Raw genomic sequence first — 12,187 nt, 5'->3', positions numbered from 1 at the left:
TAGAGATGATGCTGGGACAACAGTTACAGATCAAATTTCTGTGCTGAATAGAGCTGGTAGAGGACCAGGACAGAAGTATCCAGCTCTATAACAGAATCAGTTTCAGCACAGGTTTTGAACAATAATTCTAATTTTCTTCCAGGAGCTTAATCATCATCATTGAGGTTTAAAGATTTACAGATGCCTTGAGAAATCTTGTATATAAGTTTAGCAATACACAGTATTCTATAGTCACTCTTCACTGCAACTAAAACAAACAAAAAAAGAGACATAACCATGCATAAACAATTCAATATCCAAGTTCCTGTTTTCTTACTTAGGGTGCTATGTTAATTCTCTTGGCAATAATCCATTTTCAGCAGGTTCTCATCAACACAAGCATTTGGTTCCCACTTCCAGGCAAGATAAACAGAGCTAGAGATAGTTGTTATCTCTATGGATTGCATCAGGAATAGGGAAAGGGAAAGTGGTGGTGACAGCACTAATCAACTGTTAAACATCAGAAATAAAAAACCAGACTTCCAAGCACAGTACCTTGGTGTTGAGTAAACTGTTCATGAGACATTTTGAAAAATTTCCCAGCACAGTGTATTAATGTTCATGTGTTTTCATTACTTTTCATTTAAATGAAGTCTTCTCTGTTGATCTCTTTTTCTGCATCAAACAGGTGGATTTTATCTACATTTTAATACCTTTCTTATTCTAGTTATGTTCAGAGGCTAGGGAATCCAGCCATCTCATGAGAAACTTGTTGAGGAACCAGCACAAAAGGTGCTTTCTGCAGATCAAGATATAAGTATTGTTTGAGTAAGCAGCCCTACACGTCTCCAATCTGTCAAGATAAATCTGCCTGAGGAGGAGAAGGTGAAGAGAGAGAACATTTTAGCTAAGGACAGATTGAAATTGATCTATAAAAACTTGTTACCATGATGTACAACTTAGCAGTAAGTTTTCATAAACATCTGTACAAAGACATATGTACTGACACTTACATATTTCCTAACACATTGGAGAGCTCTCTTACATTCATGTACCTGTGCAGTGGCCTTCAGTGGGGACTTCACTGGCTGGCTGCAAATTCACTGGGACTGTGCATGTGCAACTCCACCTGAGCAGAAAGAAGCAGGTATAGGAAGAAGCTATCACGTCCTTTACAAGATAATGTTGATTTTTCCTCTTTTTAGAACATAGAACTAAATTTTCTTGATCTCTAAATACAATTTTGATTACGAAGAACATTTACTGTCACTCTGCAGGGTGTTGTTTTCTTGAGACTTCACTGCGGTCCGTGCAGCTGTGCAGGTCCATGTGTGGGCATGTTACCCCACACACGTGCAGCAGACACGCTCTGTGCTCCCAGGAACTGTCTGGGCCAACTGGCACTGCTGGGAGAAAGTCTGTGCTTGACACACCGTGGGCAGTGATGAACGCCCAGCTGAGCACCACGCCTCACAAACAGAAGCGCCTCAGGAGGACCAGCTTCAAAACAAGAGGTATTTCCTCCTGTGCAATGAAACCCGCTCTGGGGTGGCAACCAACCCACAGTTTACGCCCAGAGGTGACCCACACTTGTCACAAGTCAGGAAACTTCCATCGAGGGGCTCAAGGAGTCACTTCTCATAAGCTGCTGTCAGTACCAGGGTGTCTGGATACAGGCTGCTCCTGTTACCCAGATTTATCACAGCCAGCAAGAAGAGGGACGCACACAGTCTGTGTCCATGGCATATCACAAGCAAACACCTGCCACTGTCCCTGCAAAGACAAAGCAGGACTCAGACCAAAGATTTCTTCCCCAATCCAGCTATCTGCCAGATGCAAGAGAGTCTCTGTATAATATCCCTGAGAACACAGCAGGCTGCAAGCTTGTGTTGAATAAGTGCAATGAGAAGAAGGAATGCTGATTCCCGAATGCTTGGTTTTTGGAGAATGTTGCATTAATACATGTTGCATTAATGCATCTGGGAAAAAAATAGCAGGATGCATCAGATATGAGAGATGACATTGTCGTTGCCATCAGCTTTGTTAACAGAAGCAAGCGTGATGGAGAATGACAGTGCTACATTCAGCTTTCTGATGGAATGGCATAATTCATATAATGGGAGACTAGTAAAAAGGTCTCTGTTGTGGAATTTTTTTCCCTCCTCCAGAATTTGTGTGCCTGCTGATGTTCCCACTTTTAGATGCACCAGCACTTTTTAAAGCATTTAATCTCTGAAGCGTAGGTAATGCCTGTGGTTTTTTACAGTTTATTCACAGTAAATCTTGCACTGAAATATTGTTTGGTTTCATTAGCTATTATTTATACTTCAGCGCTTTTCATCTACTCCTCAGTTGCATGCTTATGAGTTCAGTAAAGCACTTAAACTCACTATTGTGACCACCGCGGTTTGCTGGACAGTGCTTAGCACATGGCTACAAACTGGCACAGGGTTGCCCTGCTTGAATCGGTGATGCAAGCGAGGTTATCTTTACTGCCTTTTTGGAGGAATCCCACGAGGATGGTGCTCAAGTCTCTCAGCGATGGCAGTCCAGCCCACCTCAGACAGGTGCGCCCGTCGCAGCTGGGGTGAAATTCTTCAGCTGAGCGCCGCGGGATGCTCCGAGGATGCCGGCGCACCCTTCCCCTCCTGCCGCCGCAGCCCCGCGGGACGGGACGGGCCTGGCCCCGCTCGCTCGGCCCGGCCGCCAGGTGGCGGCAGCGCTCCGCCCCGCGCTGCCCGCGGGCCCGGCCGGTTCCTGTGCTGCTGCCCCAGCGCCCCGCGGCCCTCACGGCCCCCAGCGCCCCGCGGCCCCTCGGGTGTTCCCGGTGCGCTCTCTCTCCCGGGCCCGCTGCCCGGCTCCGAGCGCTCGGTGCCTTCCCGGCGCGGCGGAGGCCGCACGCACCGACCCCCGCTGCCCTGGTGCCACAGCTCCCCCGGGACAGACAGCGCAGCGCAGCCCCGGGACATGCCCGCCCTGGGCCCTTCGTTCTGCCGGTCCCCCCTGCTGGCATTGCCCCCTCCTCAGCTGGCTTTCTGCCTGGAACTGCATTCCCCAGCAGCCACAAGCACTTGAAATCCCAGTCCCATCAGCACTCACCTTCCATACCACGCTGGGCTTGTCCTTTATCAAACTCAGTCAATTACTGCCTGTCACCCCGCTTAACAAGGACAACATGGGCAGAGCCAGCACAGCCTCAACAAGACCCAGCCTGTCCTCGCCAGGACAAAGCAGCAGCAATATCCTACAGCCAGGAGCAAGGCAGCCAGGCTTTTTTAATGCTCAGCAGAGCACTCTCTATCAACCAATCCCACCTGAGAAACAGTGCAGGTGTTTGTGAAGGGAGTGCAATTTATTACACCTGGGAAACTTTCTCCAGCTGATTACTGATCTGTGTATGCACAGATCAGTACAAATCATGCACAGATCATGCACAAGCTACAGCACGAGTGGCAGACACATGCTATGGAGAATATACTGCAGCCATCTGCTGAAAGTTTCCAAGCTCTTTGCAGTTTAATCATTGCACGTTGACTTTAGGAATACTTCCACCTCTTAGGGCCTCTGGCAGGGGCAGGCAATGCCAATATCCCATGTGGAATAATTTAGGAGAAATCCAAAGGGTGGGGCTGGGGGTATAAAATTGGATTAGCAGTTCAAACGTAAATCCTCAGCACTGGTTAACTGTCGTGTAACTCATTCCTGGACGGGAAACTCACCCTGCCTGTTCCTGTCATGCCTGGAGCAAACTTTAGCAATAAAAGACACTGAAATCGGGGTCGTCCAGGGAAAAACATCAGGCATCTCTGATACCTGCTGCAGTAGTATCCCGCTCCCCCTCCTCTAGCAGCTGTCAAGTGTCAGCAGTTGACATTTTGATGTTGTTTTTCCCACAGTCTATGGCTAAGGCTCACATTAACACACGCTGAAGAGGAGATACCCTGTTCCCAGGGGTGAAAGAAATGGTTGTGATACATTCAGCAGCACCAGAAGGAGGGCAGGGTCCCTGCATCTGAAGGCCTGACACTTCCTGAGATCCAGCTGCGAACCCCAGAGAGGAAATGCAAAAGAAGGAATCCTGAAATCTTTGGAAACCAAGACAGGAATCCTCTGGATGCTAAAGAGCTGCTCTAGCTTTACCTCAGCGCATCCTGAGCTCACTCCACTGTTCTGGGGAAAGGTACTGGCCAAGTCCTGGCTAGAGACCAGAGAAGCAGATTTCTCAGGAGCTGCAAATGATTCTCTGGTTTTCTGTAACCAAATCATTGTTTAGATGAAAATAAATTGTCTGCAATGCAGTTATATCCATTTAACTTGCACAGTCCCATGCTGCACAGTACATATTTTTCTTTCCTTATTCCTCATCATGTAATTCCAAATAATCCATTTAGTTAATATTTTATAGGTAGAAAGACAAGATAGGAAAGGCTTAGGTGGCCATTTGAACACCAAGAGTCTGTCATCAGTTTTGGGATTAGGTGCTGCATGTGATAGATATCCAGGGATGAGCCAATCACCTGATTAAGCTAGTTTTTTAAAGGATATACTTGAGTGATTGAGAAAGAGGAGGTGAAGAAGGAGTTGGGGCCAAACCAGTCTCTGGCAACATTGTGTGTTTGCACACCAGTTAGCTCCTGCCTGTGTTCCAGTGCTTTCCAGACTCATTCTATCTCAGCATTCAGGCATGTTAGCTGGGATCCTGGAGTATCAGGCAGCAAAGGATTCTGTCTGGATTCTCCTCTGTAATAATTTTACTGTTCAGGGAGGCTCTTCACGTTTTAGAGTTGCTAATCTTTACATGCAAATCCTTTTTCAGAGTTGTTATTCCCAAGGCACACCACCGAGTCAGCAGGCTATTTAAAAAGCAAAGTGGCGCAGTGGACAAACAAAGAAATCCCTCAGGCCTTGGGTGTCCCCAGTGCCAAGCAGAACCAGACAGTCGCTCCCTGTGTCTGTAGTACGCCCCTATTTGTACACCTCCAGTTGGCCCTGCTTAGTGTGGCACTGTGAGCACACACTCCACTGCTGTCCACAGACTCTTATCTGCAGAGCTGCTGTCTCACCACGTTACTCTCCCAGTGCAGGTTGGGATAGTTGACTCTTCACCTCAAACCACAGCTTTGTACTTGTCTAGTGAATTGCATCCTATTATTTAGTTCAGTCCATGTATCCCAAGATATTGCCAAGATCTTATTGGAAATCTAAGCAGGGTGACCTCCAACGCATTTTCTACTCTTCCTAGTCCAGTACAGTCTACAGGAGGAAGAAGTTTGGTCTGCCTTTCTTCATGTGCATCAGCAGGGAAATTCAAAGCACCTATGGATCCCAGAGTTGTTCCAGCAACCCTCAGACTGAAAGTGGGGGCTCTTAGCCCAGTTTCCCAAAACCTCCACAACCATCTTCATCTAGGTAAAATTAGGAGGATAAGAACAGTGGTGATAATGTCATGTAACTCTATACCAAAAGCCATAAAATTCTGCTACTTCACCCTTACCTTGCTTTCTTTTCTTGAAGAATCAGGAATAAAATCAGCTGGCATTATCAATTAGAGAAAATTGAAGTAATTTTCAACACTAGTTGTTCTTGAAGTTTATACCTGAATCCTCTGCAAACATAATCCTCTCAAACACAGCTCAGACAAAGGAAAGCACCTTCCAAAACATACGAAATGCCTGCTGTGTGAATGTGTGAATGTGTGTGGTAATCAATCATTTGCTCACCTCTCCAGTGCCATGAGGACTTGACTTTGTAAGAAGCCTTTGTAGACTGACATTTTGAATGAGACTGCTGCATTAGTACTGTCACAAGATTTTAGAGACAAAATGAGGATGCTTTAAAAAGGGAGCAGAAGTAGCTAAGATCAGATTGTCATCTGCTTGGGCTGCAGGGTCCCCTCAGTGTTACCTGCTCAGGATTTCTTTTACACTTGCAACAGAACTTTCTCTCTCTTAACACTCCAGACACAAACACCAGGTTAATATGGGACATTTTTACCCACCAAAACTAACAGGAATCCAGAAGTCTGCAGCCCTTTACTTTAAGTGAGGGGGTAGACATGGAAAGGCAAGAGTATTTTCAGCTCCATTCTTTAGAGGAGACAGGGTAGACAAGTTCTCTAAAGACCTGAAAAGGCAACAAAACCAGGCAGGCAAGTAAAGGAGCAAGGAAACCTAAAAATGTTCCTGGCCATAAACCTAACAACTTGTAGGACCTTTTGCTGGGCAGAAGCATAACAGCTTGTAGGACGTTTCTCCTTAAGGACTCAAAATATCCTTTACTGGACCAGCCATGCACACTGCTGCAGCCTATGCAACATGGTGGGGAGGCACTCTGCTCAGAGGGGAATCCTGAAGGATTTTCAGTTGCAAAGGGACGTAGACAAAGACAGGAGCACCATCCGTAGGCAAAAAAATATCCCCAAACCAATAAAATGCTGCTGACAATATGTAGCTCTTTACTGGGATAAGCAGAGAGTGAAGAGAGGAAAAGCAATGCTGGCTTCTGGAGGAGTACAAAGCTCTCTGCTCTAGTGCTGGTGTCCAAGAGGAAAGAAAACATTCACTTTAAAAGCAGGTATGGATGGAGGTATGGATGTAGACAAAGTTGGAAGCAGCACACAGGGAGAGGCACACCCCATCTTTGAGATTTTCACCTGTATGCCATTGATATGCCTAGAGTAGGGAGCATTGGGTTGAGTGTCCAGCAGGTTTTTCCTTTGTCCTTCCTGCTTCTTATCCCAGCAGCATGTGTGCATTCTCAAGGCAGCCCCACTCCCTGCCAGGGTATGCCTGCTTCCCCTAACAGGAGTCTATCAGAAACCTCTCCAGGATAAGAATGAATATCTGAGATTCAGCCAGCAAGTATGTAAGGGAGATGCCTCCCAGATCTTTAGACCCCAGGTTATTTTTAACTTTGGTAAACTATTTTTGTTCTCCTAAATGTTGGGACAGTCATCAAAAGGTCAGGCTGCTGTTGCAGCAAGCAGACAGGGTAGATGGCAATGATGCAGAGCACGCACACAAACAGGATAAACAGTGGCATGGGACACTCTGCTCTGCGCAGGAGGCAGCTGCAAACTGACCTTGGATGCGCCCCCGCCATTCCCCGGTGCTGCAATTTCCCCCTGTGCTGACTATGTGGCAATGTGTCCCCAGGGCTCACGCTCACAGCCACGCAGCATCTCGGCTCTCCCCACACGGGTGGAGATCCGCCCGCAGACGCAAGCGGGTGTCGCGGACGTGTGAGGTGCATCTGAGCCGGGCTGACAGCACGGAGCACGGCACACTGCGGCACTGCCCCCGCCACCTCAGCTGGGCCAGATCTGCCACCAGGAGGGGGCATTCCTGCAGATCCCTGCTCCGCGCTCCCACGGTGCTGGCAGCAGGGAATGGCGTTCCTAAGGAGGGCGGTCGCAGCCTGAAGAGAGGGGCAGGAGATGTAGGCTGCAGATGTGCGGAAGAAGGCACGGAAGGCCTGGAGGAGGAGACAGGCCAGCCGAGACGAGCCGAGCGCGCTGCCACCCGAGGAAGGGAGGCTGCAGAAGCGCAGAGGTGCCGCTGCCCGGCGAGCGCCGGGCGGGGATGGGCGCTCGGCATGCGGCTCCTTGGCACCTGGCCTGCCATATCTGATGTGGGTAGAAGGACACCAGAGAGCACCAGTGCTGAAGAGAGGGTGGCAACACAAAGACCGCTGTGTTCCTCTGGTCCCCATCCCCTTCTCCCCCTCCTCTCCCAATTTATTTACCCGAGTTCAAAAGACAGCCTCACAGTCCCGAGGGGCTGGCTGAAGTGGCCAAGGGGTGGGCTGTGAGGTCATCTTCAATGAGGGCAAAAATCCAGTATCAACAATGCTGCCCATTGTATGGCCCTGTTTAGACAATACCGGCTGGGTTCTTGCTGCTGGCAGCCCGAGGACTGGGAGCAAAGCCTGTTTGGGGTAACAGGAGGGGAGGAGGGTGGGCAGGGTGTGTGGCACCGAGTCAGACCACAAGGGATGGAGCAAAGTGCAGAGACAAGCACCCTATCCCAGTCATCAGCATGTTATCAGCCTAATTCTTGATGCTGATAAGATTATCTTGACAGCTTATTCTCCCATCAATGACAAGGAATTTAGCCATCCTTGCCATAGCCTGAAGCCATGGCCATCACCCCAGTTACATTTGCATTCCCTTCTAACCTTGGCAATGAGACAGGACTGATTTCAGCTACTTTATTGACTCCCTTTAACCCCACATTTCCCACTCAGCATCAGCAGGGTGGTCAGGTAAGCATCAGCTTCTTCTTCCAGCCCTTGCCTTTCCAAAGGCAGCTGGGGGTTTGGCCATTGATACTCTTCTGGGTGCTGAGGAGGCTCCACCTGAGGAGCCCAGGTAATCCATACTGAGCTTAGCCATGCTTGAAGAGTGAGGATGGAGCAGGGGATCTTATGGAATCTGTGGAAATTTATAGAGCAACAGTTGATGTTTTAAGGTGTGTGTATAGTGGGGAGAACATGATAGAAAGCATGCAAGTGACCAGGATGCTGCCAGTTCTTGTAAACATAAACAGCACTTTTGGTAAATGCCATGATACCAGGCTCCTCAAGTCACTGTGTCTGGAGCCAGGTGACTGACTAAACAATTCTTAGCTTTCCACTTCAAATATGAAAGCCATTTGCTACCTCTCCTGGACAAAAAAGAGTGTGTGAAAATATAACAAAGAATCATCACCTTCCAAAAGAAAGCATGGGGAGAAAACAACATCAAACAAGGGTGGTGATCCCACGAGCTGGCATCTGATCCCTGGCACCTGAACTCCTGAAACACACAACTCTGAAAGAGCTGCAGCTGCCATCATCCTTCGAGCAGGCATTAACTATGAACTCTTGTAGACTGAGCCAGGTCCTGTCCCAACTCATTCTGAAGCCATGGTCCCCTACCCTATTTCTCTGCAACACATAACTGTGCCCAAAAGTCAACTTGTCAAAACCAGAGACACCACTGACCTAAGAGACTGCTGGCAGCAGTGGTGAATGATGCCAGTGTTCATCTGCTCTGCAGACTGGGCTCAACACCTTTGAAGAGCAGATTCTTTATGAGAGTAAGGAGGAAAGAAAGTGTTGGTGAAAGGATGGAAAGCTACCCCAGCAGTGCCCTTTGAATGGAGCACCCACACCCACAGCATGATTCTCCTATCTCCAGAAAAAGCTCTAAAGCTGGAATTGCTTCATACTTCTTCAGAAAATCAATTTTTGCAAGCCTTTATTTTTGTCATAGGGTTCATTTCTTTCCCCAGTTTTCAGCTTATTCCCTCATTACTTGAGTCCCCTCTTCTTGTTTCAACTTCCAGCTGTGAAATATAAGACAAAGTGGGAGACAGGGAATGTTGTTAAAGAATATAAATAAACAACATTAAACAAACCTTGCAAAGCCCTTGCAGCAAGCATTTTTGAGTGCATGGCTTTTTCAACAGTTTTGGGAGGGTAACTGAGGAGATCCAATAAAATTTCCAAGATGTCAACACCAGATGAAATCCCCTTGCAAAACTTACTGCTAAATGGAAAAGGTTTTTTTGGGGTTTTTTTGGTTTTTTTTAGGGAAGACTAGGAAGGAATGTGTTATGGCAAAAGAATCTTAGCTTAGTTTTGATGTTTTTATCTGCATTCTGGCACTGTGGTAGCAAAACCAGGGTGGTTAGTGCATCCCAGGACTGGAATGTGACAGTTCTTTCTCTTAAAGTGTCTGCTCACTGATACTGTCTTGTGGTAAACCTCACTGCTGGTTTGTGCCTTGTTGTCCCCAGTCTTGATGAAAAACTGTGAGACCCTGTGACAAAAAGAATTCTGCAAGAATTTTTCACTAGCCCAGTGCCTCAGCTGAGTTGTGAATCTGTGGGGAGGTCTTAGGAAGGTGGAAACAGCCTTGCATTAGACCATGTATTTCCAAAGAAATCCGGTGCTGAAGTTCATGGCCTGTGCTGCCCATGACACAGCTCTGCTCATTGCTGCCATGCACCATGGCCCTGGCATTGCATCAGCTCTTTTATGAAAGACTGTGACCCTGGGCAGCAGTCATCAGATGCAGAAAAATTGAATCTGTTTCCTGAGGGCGATGGCTGAAGCCAAATCTTCATGAAGCAGTATTGGTGCACACCATGAGCAATGTAATTCTGCTGAAGGCTCAGCTGGGAAGTTCTCCCTGGCAGGAGGGAAAAACCGCTCTAGAGAGATACAAACTAGAGTGGAAAAGCCTGATTTAAGCTGTATTGCTGTGTTTATATAAACATTTCTGTTTTCCCACCTGGGCTGCCCAGTGATCCCCCTTTTGTCTCAAGCCTTTGAGCAGCAGAGCTGAGACAGAAGTCTGCAGCTGGGACTCAGATGGGCAGGGCTGGGTGGTGGGCCAGGGGTGTGCAGAGTGCAGGCCACTGGCATGGCCAGCAGCTCTCCACAGGAGGGAGCCTAGAGGCCAAGCCTCTAGCCCACATAGGGCCAAAAAGCTTTTTGACAGCAAGGCCAGATCTGCAGCAGTCCAAGCACTGGAGAAACAAACCACACTCTCCACTTCCTCACCAAGGTGTCAATGCCTGAACCTCGTAGCCACATTCAGGAGCATTAACATGTTGCAAAGGTGATGAAAATGGCAACTGGAGAAGTTGGCCAAGCTGTGCAGGGCATTTCTCAGGACTGTCCTTGGCACAAAACACTTGAAACCTGCCAGGTGAGCACAGCCCCAACGACTGTCAAGATCCATCTTTCCCTCTATGCAAAAAAAAATTGTGCTGGTCACCCCCCAGGCTAACTGGGCAGGGGAATATGCAGAAAACTTATTCATGTTGTGAGGGAGCAGCCAAATGTGTTCTCGATTTTAGATGGTAAAAGTCTAGCTGCCCTGTATAATGCCTCATAGTTGTACTCCATGTCTGAGGAAAGAAACCTGTGGAAAAGGAAAGGGCTCTGGTGGGTCTGAGTATCTGTAAAACTGCAAACCTTGAATTCCCCAAAGCCTCACTGTCACCCACCAGTAGCAATTCCAGGTCTGCCCCCGGTTCATGACATTGAGATTATTTTCCCCATGTGTTATGAGCTGGAGAGTACCTCTTTAAAATCATCAAGTACCACCTTATTTTTTTTTAATTTATTTATTTTCTGGTTTTCTTTTGGAAATACCAGGACTCAGGTTTCCTAGGGGTAGTTTTTAGCTCAGTTGGTAGTTCTTTCAGCACTCACATAGAAAATAGGTAGAATCTTTAATTTAAACATAATTTCTCCTCAGTGTTGTTAACCAAACATTTAACAGAGAGTCTTAAAAGAGACGGCTGAAAGTCCCTCCCTGACTCATGTCCGCTTTCACCATCCAGGAACATCTTCTGATTTGGGCTCTCTATTTAAATATTGTCTCAAAAGGTAGGCATGACTCAAGATCCTAATATCAAATTTAAACACATACTTCTCACAGACCTCTTCATCCATCACTGTGAAATGAAAAAGCAGGGACATATTTTCGCCTTTGCTGGACACCTCTAAATCTGGAGAACAAATGGGCCCCTGTTATTTTTCATTCTCACTTTTCCCTTCCAGTGATTACAATGCAACTCACTTTTGACAGCTGCTACTGAATAAGTCACGATAAGTCTGAGCAGGATCAGCCCAGGCATGGACTCTGCAAGATCTTGGTTGTCTGTCTGCACCTCGTGTGGTCAGCTCCATCACTGCAGGAGGGCTCCAGACAGGATAAATGTCAGAGGATATGGGCACACTTTTGCCTTTTCACGTCCCTGCTCCACTCCCAAAATGACTCATGTGTCAGCAGGGAACAGAAACTGAACACGGGACACACTATTGAGTAGGGGAAGAAGCTACAAGAGGTCTTGGCCAGGGTGATGGCATTAGGGTACCCCAAGCCTTGGTGCTAAATGACTGAGGTGTCTGGCACGGTGACCACACGGTGGAGTTAGGAGAGCTGCCTCCGGGCTCTGCCACCGAAAAGGTTTGATTTGTAAGAGCGCTGGTTTTCACTTTTAATGGTGAAAGTCTCTGTGGGATAGAGTTTGAATTTCAGATAGATCTTGGATTTTGGATAAAGGCAGGATATTGCTGGCACTACTGGCTAGCAGGAAGGTTGTTAAGGAAAATAGCTGATGGCAAACTGAGCTACTACTTCTTCCTTCCATCCTCTGCTGAAGGCACTGTTTTCTGGGGACAACAGACAGGATTCTTTTTAAAATGTTAC

The sequence above is a fragment of the Agelaius tricolor genome, unplaced genomic scaffold (genome assembly GCF_023055355.1).
Source record: "Agelaius tricolor isolate 1412-34295 unplaced genomic scaffold, bAgeTri1.0.p SCAF_13, whole genome shotgun sequence".
In the NCBI taxonomy this organism is placed as follows: domain Eukaryota; kingdom Metazoa; phylum Chordata; class Aves; order Passeriformes; family Icteridae; genus Agelaius; species Agelaius tricolor.
The sequence above is the reverse complement of the archived record's forward strand: the minus strand, read 5'-3'. Positions refer to the sequence as shown.